This window comes from Nerophis ophidion, unplaced genomic scaffold (assembly GCF_033978795.1).
Source record: "Nerophis ophidion isolate RoL-2023_Sa unplaced genomic scaffold, RoL_Noph_v1.0 HiC_scaffold_99, whole genome shotgun sequence".
In the NCBI taxonomy this organism is placed as follows: domain Eukaryota; kingdom Metazoa; phylum Chordata; class Actinopteri; order Syngnathiformes; family Syngnathidae; genus Nerophis; species Nerophis ophidion.
The window spans coordinates 55,195-69,642 of NW_026907021.1; positions in this window are offsets into that span (position 1 = coordinate 55,195).

Sequence of the window (14,448 nt, forward strand, 5' to 3'; positions counted from 1 at the left end):
TACACACACACACACACATATATATATGCACATACACACATATAGACACACATACATACATACAGACATATATACACACACATATATATATATATATATGTACACACATATACATATATATACACATACAAACATATACATACAAAGATATATACATATATAATTCTCATATATTATATATTCTCATATATAAATCCTCCTCTCCAAGGTTCTCATAGTCATCATTGTCACCGACGTCCCACTGGGTGTGAGTTTTCCTTGCCCTTATGTGGGCCTACCGAGGATGTCGTGGTGGTTTGTGCAGCCCTTTGAGACACTAGTGATTTAGGGCTATATAAGTAAACATTGATTGATTGATATATATATATATATATATATATATATATATATATATATATATATATATATATATATATATATATATATATATATATATATATATACACATATATACACACACACACATACATATATTATTTTTATGTATGCATGGATATATATATATATATATATATATATATATGTATATATATATATATATATATATACACATATATATACACACACACACATACCGTATATATATACACACATGTATATATATATATATATATATATATATATATATATATATATACATACAGTACATACTGTATACATATATACATACTGTATACATATATATACTGTATACATATATATATATATGTATATATATATATATATATACACACACACATATATATATAAATTTCCAAATACAAAAAAATATATAAATACGTTAATGGGTGCAACAAAAAGCACCTCCTTTTGTATTATTATTATTATTAACCTGCTTATTTTGTACTTTTTCCCCACCCCCTCCTGTAAGTGAAATATTTTTTGCTTCCAATTTGCACTCCTCTCTTTCTCATCTTTTCTTTTGTTACCCATTTTTATTTTTATTCATTAAATACCTTACCTGGCCCGGACACGGAAAGGATTGACAGATTGATACACACACATACATACATACATACATACATACATACATACATACACACACACATATATATATATATGTACACATATATACATATATATACACATACAAACATATACATACAGAGATATATACATATATAATTTGTATGTATATATATATATATATATATATTTTTTTTTTATTTTTTATCTTGGGACTTCCTGAATTTTGTATGCTGGCGGGCCGTAGTTTGGGGACCTCTGATCTTGCCTCTAGCCCTATTTTGTTTATCTTTTCTTTCTTTTTTGTTTGATCTGCTGCCTTTCTTGCCTTGAATAGAGACGATGATTGCTCAACCTAGTGGATGTTTGAAAATGTTGAGATGCGGTGAAAGTGACTTGATTTATTTGTACATTTTGAGTACATGTCTGTGTCTACAAATGTTGAATAAAAAGAGGAAAACAAATGGGGGAAGTTGCCATGGTCCCTGCTGCACTCCGACTTATTCATCTTGTTCAGATCACTGCCTTCAATTACGACTAAGGGACTTCTTATTTAACGGCTCATGGAATTTAACAGCCGGTGCATTATTTTCCACTGAGCTGAGATAGGATCCAGCACCCCCCGCGACCCCGAAAGGGACAAGCGGTAGAAAACACCCCCCCGCGACCCCGAAAGGGACAAGCGGTAGAGGACGGATTACGTGAAGCGCCATCTTGTACGATGGCGTCAGCTTTTCAAAATGGCTTCCAGCAATACATTGTGCGATACTTTCAACCACAAATCCCTAACCCTTTATATTACTAAGTATTTACATTTCACGTATTTATATTTCATGTATGACGACCGCACATCAACGTCCACTTCCATTACTAAGTATTTATATTTCACGTATTTATATTTCCTGTATGACGACCGCATATCAACGTCCACTTCCATTACTAAGTATTTATATTTCACGTATTTATATTTCCTGTATGACGACCGCACATCAACGTCCACTTCCATTACTAAGTATTTATATTTCACGTATTTATATTTCCTGTATGACGACCGCATATCAACGTCCACTTCCATTACTAAGTATTTATATTTCACGTATTTATATTTCCTGTATGACGACCGCACATCAACGTCCACTTCCATTACTAAGTATTTATATTTCACGTATTTATATTTCATGTATGACGACCGCACATCAACGTCCACTTCCATTACTAAGTATTTATATTTCACGTATTTATATTTGATGTATGACGACCGCACATCAACGTCCACTTCCATTACTAAGTATTTACATTTCACGTATTTATATTTCATGTATGACGACCGCACATCAACGTCCACTTCCATTACTAAGTATTTATATTTCACGTATTTATATTTCCTGTATGACGACCGCACATCAACGTCCACTTCCATTACTAAGTATTTATATTTCACGTATTTATATTTCATGTATGACGACCGCACATCAACGTCCACTTCCATTACTAAGTATTTATATTTCACGTATTTATATTTCATGTATGACGACCGCACATCAACGTCCACTTCCATTACTAAGTATTTATATTTCACGTATTTATATTTCCTGTATGACGACCGCACATCAACGTCCACTTCCATTACTAAGTATTTATATTTCACGTATTTATATTTCATGTATGACGACCGCACATCAACGTCCACTTCCATTACTAAGTATTTATATTTCACGTATTTATATTTGATGTATGACGACCGCACATCAACGTCCACTTCCATTACTAAGTATTTACATTTCACGTATTTATATTTCATGTATGACGACCGCACATCAACGTCCACTTCCATTACTAAGTATTTATATTTCACGTATTTATATTTCCTGTATGACGACCGCACATCAACGTCCACTTCCATTACTAAGTATTTATATTTCACGTATTTATATTTCATGTATGACGACCGCACATCAACGTCCACTTCCATTACTAAGTATTTATATTTCACGTATTTATATTTCATGTATGACGACCGCACATCAACGTCCACTTCCATTACTAAGTATTTATATTTCACGTATTTATATTTCCTGTATGACGACCGCACATCAACGTCCACTTCCATTACTAAGTATTTATATTTCACGTATTTATATTTCATGTATGACGACCGCACATCAACGTCCACTTCCATTACTAAGTATTTATATTTCACGTATTTATATTTCATGTATGACGACCGCACATCAACGTCCACTTCCATTACTAAGTATTTATATTTCACGTATTTATATTTCATGTATGACGACCGCACATCAACGTCCACTTCCATTACTAAGTATTTATATTTCACGTATTTATATTTCATGTATGACGACCGCACATCAATGTCCACTTCCATTACTAAGTATTTATATTTCACGTATTTATATTTCATGTATGACGACCGCACATCAACGTCCACTTCCATTACTAAGTATTTACATTTCACGTATTTATATTTCATGTATGACGACCGCACATCAACGTCCACTTCCATTACTAAGTATTTACATTTCACGTATTTATATTTCATGTATGACGACCGCACATCAACGTCCACTTCCATTACTAAGTATTTATATTTCACGTATTTATATTTCATGTATGACGACCGCACATCAACATCCACTTCCATTACTAAGTATTTATATTTCACGTATTTAGATTTCCTGTATGACGACCGCACATCAACGTCCACTTCCATTACTAAGTATTTATATTTCACGTATTTATATTTCCTGTATGACGACCGCACATCAACGTCCACTTCCATTACTAAGTATTTATATTTCACGTATTTATATTTCATGTATGACGACCGCACATCAACATCCAATTCCATTACTAAGTATTTATATTTCACGTATTTATATTTCCTGTATGACGACCGCACATCAACGTCCACTTCCATTACTAAGTATTTATATTTCACGTATTTATATTTCCTGTATGACGACCGCACATCAACGTCCACTTCCATTACTAAGTATTTATATTTCACGTATTTATACTTCATGTATGACGACCGCACATCAACGTCCACTTCCATAACTAAGTGTTTACATTTCACGTATTTATATTTCCTGTATGACGACCGCACATCAACGTCCACTTCCATTACTAAGTATTTATATTTCACGTAATTATATTTCATGTATGACGACCGCACATCAACGTCCACTTCCATTACTAAGTATTTATATTTCACGTATTTATATTTCATGTATGACGACCGCACATCAACGTCCACTTCCATTACTAAGTATTTATATTTCACGTATTTATATTTCATGTATGACGACCGCACATCAACGTCCACTTCCATTACTAAGTATTTACATTTCACGTATTTATATTTCCTGTATGACGACCGCACATCAACGTCCACTTCCATTACTAAGTATTTATATTTCACGTATTTATATTTCATGTATGACGACCGCACATCAACGTCCACTTCCATTACTAAGTAGTTATATTTCACGTATTTATATTTCCTGTATGACGACCGCACATCAACGTCCACTTCCATTACTAAGTATTTACATTTCACGTTTTTATATTTCATGTATGACGACCGCACATCAACGTCCACTTCCATTACTAAGTATTTATATTTCACGTATTTATATTTCCTGTATGACGACCGCACATCAACGTCCACTTCCATTACTAAGTATTTATATTTCACGTATTTATACTTCATGTATGACGACCGCACATCAACGTCCACTTCCATTACTAAGTGTTTACATTTCACGTATTTATATTTCCTGTATGACGACCGCACATCAACGTCCACTTCCATTACTAAGTATTTATATTTCACGTATTTATATTTCATGTATGACGACCGCACATCAACGTCCACTTCCATTACTAAGTATTTATATTTCACGTATTTATATTTCAAGTATGACGACCGCACATCAACGTCCACTTCCATTACTAAGTATTTATATTTCACGTATTTATATTTCATGTATGACGACCGCACATCAACGTCCACTTCCATTACTAAGTATTTATATTTCACGTATTTATATTTCATGTATGACGACCGCACATCAACGTCCACTTCCATTACTAAGTATTTATATTTCACGTATTTATATTTCATGTATGACGACCGCACATCAACATCCAATTCCATTACTAAGTATTTATATTTCACGTATTTATATTTCATGTATGACGACCGCACATCAACGTCCACTTCCATTACTAAGTATTTATATTTCACGTATTTTTTATTTCCTGTATGACGACCGCACATCAACGTCCACTTCCATTACTAAGTATTTATATTTCACGTATTTATACTTCATGTATGACGACCGCACATCAACGTCCACTTCCATTACTAAGTGTTTACATTTCACGTATTTATATTTCCTGTATGACGACCGCACATCAACGTCCACTTCCATTACTAAGTATTTATATTTCACGTATTTATATTTCATGTATGACGACCGCACATCAACGTCCACTTCCATTACTAAGTATTTATATTTCACGTATTTATATTTCAAGTATGACGACCGCACATCAACGTCCACTTCCATTACTAAGTATTTATATTTCACGTATTTATATTTCATGTATGACGACCGCACATCAACGTCCACTTCCATTACTAAGTATTTATATTTCACGTATTTATATTTCATGTATGACGACCGCACATCAACGTCCACTTCCATTACTAAGTATTTATATTTCACGTATTTATATTTCATGTATGACGACCGCACATCAACGTCCACTTCCATTACTAAGTATTTACATTTCACGTATTTATATTTCATGTATGACGACCGCACATCAACATCCACTTCCATTACTAAGTATTTACATTTCACGTATTTATATTTCCTGTATGACGACCGCACATCAACGTCCACTTCCATTACTAAGTATTTATATTTCACGTATTTATATTTCCTGTATGACGACCGCACATCAACGTCCACTTCCATTACTAAGTATTTACATTTCACGTATTTATATTTCCTGTATGACGACCGCACATCAACGTCCACTTCCATTAATAAGTATTTACATTTCACGTATTTATATTTCATGTATGACGACCGCACATCAACGTCCACTTCCATTACTAAGTAGTTATATTTCACGTATTTATATTTCCTGTATGACGACCGCCCATCAACGTCCACTTCCATTACTAAGTATTTATATTTCATGTATTTATATTTCCTGTATGACGACCGCACATCAACGTCCACTTCCATTACTAAGTATTTATATTTCACGTATTTATATTTGATGTATGACGACCGCACATCAACGTCCACTTCCATTACTAAGTATTTACATTTCACGTATTTATATTTGATGTATGACGACCGCACATCAACGTCCACTTCCATTACTAAGTATTTACATTTCACGTATTTATATTTCATGTATGACGACCGCACATCAACGTCCACTTCCATTACTAAGTATTTACATTTCACGTATTTATATTTCATGTATGACGACCGCACATCAACGTCCACTTCCATTACTAAGTATTTATATTTCACGTATTTATATTTCATGTATGACGACCGCACATCAACGTCCACTTCCATTACTAAGTATTTATATTTCACGTATTTATATTTCATGTATGACGACCGCACATCAACGTCCACTTCCATTACTAAGTATTTATATTTCACGTATTTATATTTCATGTATGACGACCGCACATCAACGTCCACTTCCATTACTAAGTATTTATATTTCACGTATTTATATTTCATGTATGACGACCGCACATCAACGTCCACTTCCATTACTAAGTATTTACATTTCACGTATTTATATTTCATGTATGACGACCGCACATCATCGTCCACTTCCATTACTAAGTATTTACATTTCACGTATTTATATTTCATGTATGACGACCGCACATCAACGTCCACTTCCATTACTAAGTATTTATATTTCACGTAATTATATTTCATGTATGACGACCGCACATCAACATCCACTTCCATTACTAAGTATTTATATTTCACGTATTTAGATTTCCTGTATGACGACCGCACATCAACGTCCACTTCCATTACTAAGTATTTATATTTCACGTATTTATATTTCCTGTATGACGACCGCACATCAACGTCCACTTCCATTACTAAGTATTTATATTTCACGTATTTATATTTCATGTATGACGACCGCACATCAACATCCAATTCCATTACTAAGTATTTATATTTCACGTATTTATATTTCCTGTATGACGACCGCACATCAACGTCCACTTCCATTACTAAGTATTTATATTTCACGTATTTATATTTCCTGTATGACGACCGCACATCAACGTCCACTTCCATTACTAAGTATTTATATTTCACGTATTTATACTTCATGTATGACGACCGCATATCAACGTCCACTTCCATAACTAAGTGTTTACATTTCACGTATTTATATTTCCTGTATGACGACCGCACATCAACGTCCACTTCCATTACTAAGTATTTATATTTCACGTAATTATATTTCATGTATGACGACCGCACATCAACGTCCACTTCCATTACTAAGTATTTATATTTCACGTATTTATATTTCATGTATGACGACCGCACATCAACGTCCACTTCCATTACTAAGTATTTATATTTCACGTATTTATATTTCATGTATGACGACCGCACATCAACGTCCACTTCCATTACTAAGTATTTACATTTCACGTATTTATATTTCCTGTATGACGACCGCACATCAACGTCCACTTCCATTACTAAGTATTTATATTTCACGTATTTATATTTCATGTATGACGACCGCACATCAACGTCCACTTCCATTACTAAGTAGTTATATTTCACGTATTTATATTTCATGTATGACGACCGCACATCAACGTCCACTTCCATTACTAAGTATTTACATTTCACGTATTTATATTTCATGTATGACGACCGCACATCAACGTCCACTTCCATTACTAAGTATTTATATTTCACGTATTTATATTTCCTGTATGACGACCGCACATCAACGTCCACTTCCATTACTAAGTATTTATATTTCACGTATTTATATTTCCTGTATGACGACCGCACATCAACGTCCACTTCCATTACTAAGTGTTTACATTTCACGTATTTATATTTCCTGTATGACGACCGCACATCAACGTCCACTTCCATTACTAAGTATTTATATTTCACGTATTTATATTTCATGTATGACGACCGCACATCAACGTCCACTTCCATTACTAAGTATTTATATTTCACGTATTTATATTTCAAGTATGATGACCGCACATCAACGTCCACTTCCATTACTAAGTATTTATATTTCACGTATTTATATTTCATGTATGACGACCGCACATCAACGTCCACTTCCATTACTAAGTATTTATATTTCACGTATTTATATTTCATGTATGACGACCGCACATCAACGTCCACTTCCATTACTAAGTATTTATATTTCACGTATTTATATTTCATGTATGACGACCGCACATCAACGTCCACTTCCATTACTAAGTATTTACATTTCACGTATTTATATTTCATGTATGACGACCGCACATCAACATCCACTTCCATTACTAAGTATTTACATTTCACGTATTTATATTTCCTGTATGACGACCGCACATCAACGTCCACTTCCATTACTAAGTATTTATATTTCATGTATTTATATTTCCTGTATGACGACCGCACATCAACGTCCACTTCCATTACTAAGTATTTACATTTCACGTATTTATATTTCCTGTATGACGACCGCACATCAACATCCACTTCCATTACTAAGTATTTATATTTCATGTATTTATATTTCCTGTATGACGACCGCACATCAACGTCCACTTCCATTACTAAGTATTTACATTTCACGTATTTATATTTCATGTATGACGACCGCACATCAACGTCCACTTCCATTAATAAGTATTTACATTTCACGTATTTATATTTCATGTATGACGACCGCACATCAACGTCCACTTCCATTACTAAGTAGTTATATTTCACGTATTTATATTTCCTGTATGACGACCGCACATCAACGTCCACTTCCATTACTAAGTATTTATATTTCACGTATTTATATTTCATGTATGACGACCGCACATCAACGTCCACTTCCATTACTAAGTATTTATATTTCACGTATTTATATTTCATGTATGACGACCGCACATCAACGTCCACTTCCATTACTAAGTATTTATATTTCACGTATTTATATTTGATGTATGACGACCGCACATCAACGTCCACTTCCATTACTAAGTATTTATATTTCACGTATTTATATTTGATGTATGACGACCGCACATCAACGTCCACTTCCATTACTAAGTATTTACATTTCACGTATTTATATTTCATGTATGACGACCGCACATCAACGTCCACTTCCATTACTAAGTATTTACATTTCACGTATTTATATTTCATGTATGACGACCGCACATCAACGTCCACTTCCATTACAAAGTATTTACATTTCACGTATTTATATTTCATGTATGACGACCGCACATCAACGTCCACTTCCATTACTAAGTATTTACAATTCACGTATTTATATTTCATGTATGACGACCGCACATCAACGTCCACTTCCATTACTAAGTATTTATATTTCACGTATTTATATTTCCTGTATGACGACCGCACATCAACGTCCACTTCCATTACTAAGTATTTATATTTCACGTATTTATATTTCCTGTATGACGACCGCACATCAACGTCCACTTCCATTACTAAGTATTTATATTTCACGTATTTATATTTCATGTATGACGACCGCACATCAACATCCAATTCCATTACTAAGTATTTATATTTCACGTATTTATATTTCCTGTATGACGACCGCACATCAACGTCCACTTCCATTACTAAGTATTTATATTTCACGTGTTTATATTTCCTGTATGACGACCGCACATCAACGTCCACTTCCATTACTAAGTATTTATATTTCACGTATTTATACTTCATGTATGACGACCGCACATCAACGTCCACTTCCATAACTAAGTGTTTACATTTCACGTATTTATATTTCCTGTATGACGACCGCACATCAACGTCCACTTCCATTACTAAGTATTTATATTTCACGTAATTATATTTCATGTATGACGACCGCACATCAACGTCCACTTCCATTACTAAGTATTTATATTTCACGTATTTATATTTCATGTATGACGACCGCACATCAACGTCCACTTCCATTACTAAGTATTTATATTTCACGTATTTATATTTCATGTATGACGACCGCACATCAACGTCCACTTCCATTACTAAGTATTTACATTTCACGTATTTATATTTCCTGTATGACGACCGCACATCAACGTCCACTTCCATTACTAAGTATTTATATTTCACGTATTTATATTTCATGTATGACGACCGCACATCAACGTCCACTTCCATTACTAAGTATTTACATTTCACGTATTTATATTTCCTGTATGACGACCGCACATCAACGTCCACTTCCATTACTAAGTATTTATATTTCACGTATTTATATTTCATGTATGACGACCGCACATCAACGTCCACTTCCATTACTAAGTAGTTATATTTCACGTATTTATATTTCCTGTATGACGACCGCACATCAACGTCCACTTCCATTACTAAGTATTTACATTTCACGTTTTTATATTTCATGTATGACGACCGCACATCAACGTCCACTTCCATTACTAAGTATTTATATTTCACGTATTTATATTTCCTGTATGACGACCGCACATCAACGTCCACTTCCATTACTAAGTATTTATATTTCACGTATTTATACTTCAAGTATGACGACCGCACATCAACGTCCACTTCCATTACTAAGTATTTATATTTCACGTATTTATATTTCATGTATGACGACCGCACATCAACGTCCACTTCCATTACTAAGTATTTATATTTCACGTATTTATATTTCATGTATGACGACCGCACATCAACGTCCACTTCCATTACTAAGTATTTATATTTCACGTATTTATATTTCATGTATGACGACCGCACATCAACGTCCACTTCCATTACTAAGTATTTATATTTCACGTATTTATATTTCATGTATGACGACCGCACATCAACGTCCACTTCCATTACTAAGTATTTACATTTCACGTATTTATATTTCATGTATGACGACCGCACATCAACATCCACTTCCATTACTAAGTATTTACATTTCACGTATTTATATTTCCTGTATGACGACCGCACATCAACGTCCACTTCCATTACTAAGTATTTATATTTCACGTATTTATATTTCATGTATGACGACCGCACATCAACGTCCACTTCCATTACTAAGTATTTATATTTCACGTATTTATATTTCATGTATGACGACCGCACATCAACGTCCACTTCCATTACTAAGTATTTACATTTCACGTATTTATATTTCCTGTATGACGACCGCACATCAACGTCCACTTCCATTAATAAGTATTTACATTTCACGTATTTATATTTCATGTATGACGACCGCACATCAACGTCCACTTCCATTACTAAGTAGTTATATTTCACGTATTTATATTTCCTGTATGACGACCGCACATCAACGTCCACTTCCATTACTAAGTATTTATATTTCACGTATTTATATTTCATGTATGACGACCGCACATCAACGTCCACTTCCATTACTAAGTAGTTATATTTCACGTATTTATATTTCCTGTATGACGACCGCACATCAACGTCCACTTCCATTACTAAGTATTTATATTTCACGTATTTATATTTCATGTATGACGACCGCACATCAACGTCCACTTCCATTACTAAGTATTTATATTTCACGTATTTATATTTCATGTATGACGACCGCACATCAACGTCCACTTCCATTACTAAGTATTTATATTTCACGTATTTATATTTGATGTATGACGACCGCACATCAACGTCCACTTCCATTACTAAGTATTTACATTTCACGTATTTATATTTCATGTATGACGACCGCACATCAACGTCCACTTCCATTACTAAGTATTTACATTTCACGTATTTATATTTCATGTATGACGACCGCACATCAACGTCCACTTCCATTACTAAGTATTTACAATTCACGTATTTATATTTCCTGTATGACGACCGCACATCAACGTCCACTTCCATTACTAAGTATTTACATTTCACGTATTTATATTTCATGTATGACGACCGCACATCAACGTCCACTTCCATTACTAAGTAGTTATATTTCACGTATTTATATTTCCTGTATGACGACCGCACATCAACGTCCACTTCCATTACTAAGTATTTATATTTCACGTATTTATATTTCATGTATGACGACCGCACATCAACGTCCACTTCCATTACTAAGTATTTATATTTCACGTATTTATATTTCATGTATGACGACCGCACATCAACGTCCACTTCCATTACTAAGTAGTTATATTTCACGTATTTATATTTGATGTATGACGACCGCACATCAACGTCCACTTCCATTACTAAGTATTTATATTTCACGTATTTATATTTCCTGTATGACGACCGCACATCAACGTCCACTTCCATTACTAAGTATTTATATTTCACGTATTTATATTTCCTGTATGACGACCGCACATCAACGTCCACTTCCATTACTAAGTATTTATATTTCACGTATTTATATTTCCTGTATGACGACCGCACATCAACGTCCACTTCCATTACTAAGTATTTATATTTCACGTATTTATATTTCATGTATGACGACCGCACATCAACATCCAATTCCATTACTAAGTATTTATATTTCACGTATTTATATTTCCTGTATGACGACCGCACATCAACGTCCACTTCCATTACTAAGTATTTATATTTCACGTATTTATATTTCCTGTATGACGACCGCACATCAACGTCCACTTCCATTACTAAGTATTTATATTTCACGTATTTATACTTCATGTATGACGACCGCACATCAACGTCCACTTCCATAACTAAGTGTTTACATTTCACGTATTTATATTTCCTGTATGACGACCGCACATCAACGTCCACTTCCATTACTAAGTATTTATATTTCACGTAATTATATTTCATGTATGACGACCGCACATCAACGTCCACTTCCATTACTAAGTATTTATATTTCACGTATTTATATTTCATGTATGACGACCGCACATCAACGTCCACTTCCATTACTAAGTATTTATATTTCACGTATTTATATTTCATGTATGACGACCGCACATCAACGTCCACTTCCATTACTAAGTATTTACATTTCACGTATTTATATTTCCTGTATGACGACCGCACATCAACGTCCACTTCCATTACTAAGTATTTATATTTCACGTATTTATATTTCATGTATGACGACCGCACATCAACGTCCACTTCCATTACTAAGTATTTACATTTCACGTATTTATATTTCCTGTATGACGACCGCACATCAACGTCCACTTCCATTACTAAGTATTTATATTTCACGTATTTATATTTCATGTATGACGACCGCACATCAACGTCCACTTCCATTACTAAGTATTTACAATTCACGTATTTATATTTCCTGTATGACGACCGCACATCAACGTCCACTTCCATTACTAAGTATTTACATTTCACGTATTTATATTTCATGTATGACGACCGCACATCAACGTCCACTTCCATTAGTAAGTAGTTATATTTCACGTATTTATATTTCCTGTATGACGACCGCACATCAACGTCCACTTCCATTACTAAGTATTTATATTTCACGTATTTATATTTCATGTATGACGACCGCACATCAACGTCCACTTCCATTACTAAGTATTTATATTTCACGTATTTATATTTCATGTATGACGACCGCACATCAACGTCCACTTCCATTACTAAGTAGTTATATTTCACGTATTTATATTTGATGTATGACGACCGCACATCAACGTCCACTTCCATTACTAAGTATTTACATTTCACGTATTTATATTTCATGTATGACGACCGCACATCAACGTCCACTTCCATTACTAAGTATTTATATTTCACGTATTTATATTTCATGTATGACAACCGCACATCAACATCCACTTCCATTACTAAGTATTTATATTTCACGTATTTATATTTCCTGTATGACGACCGCACATCAACGTCCACTTCCATTACTAAGTATTTATATTTCACGTATTTATATTTCCTGTATGACGACCGCACATCAACGTCCACTTCCATTACTAAGTATTTATATTTCACGTATTTATATTTCATGTATGACGACCGCACATCAACGTCCACTTCCATTACTAAGTATTTACATTTCACGTATTTATATTTCCTGTATGACGACCGCACATCAACGTCCACTTCCATTACTAAGTATTTATATTTCACGTATTTATATTTCATGTATGACGACCGCACATCA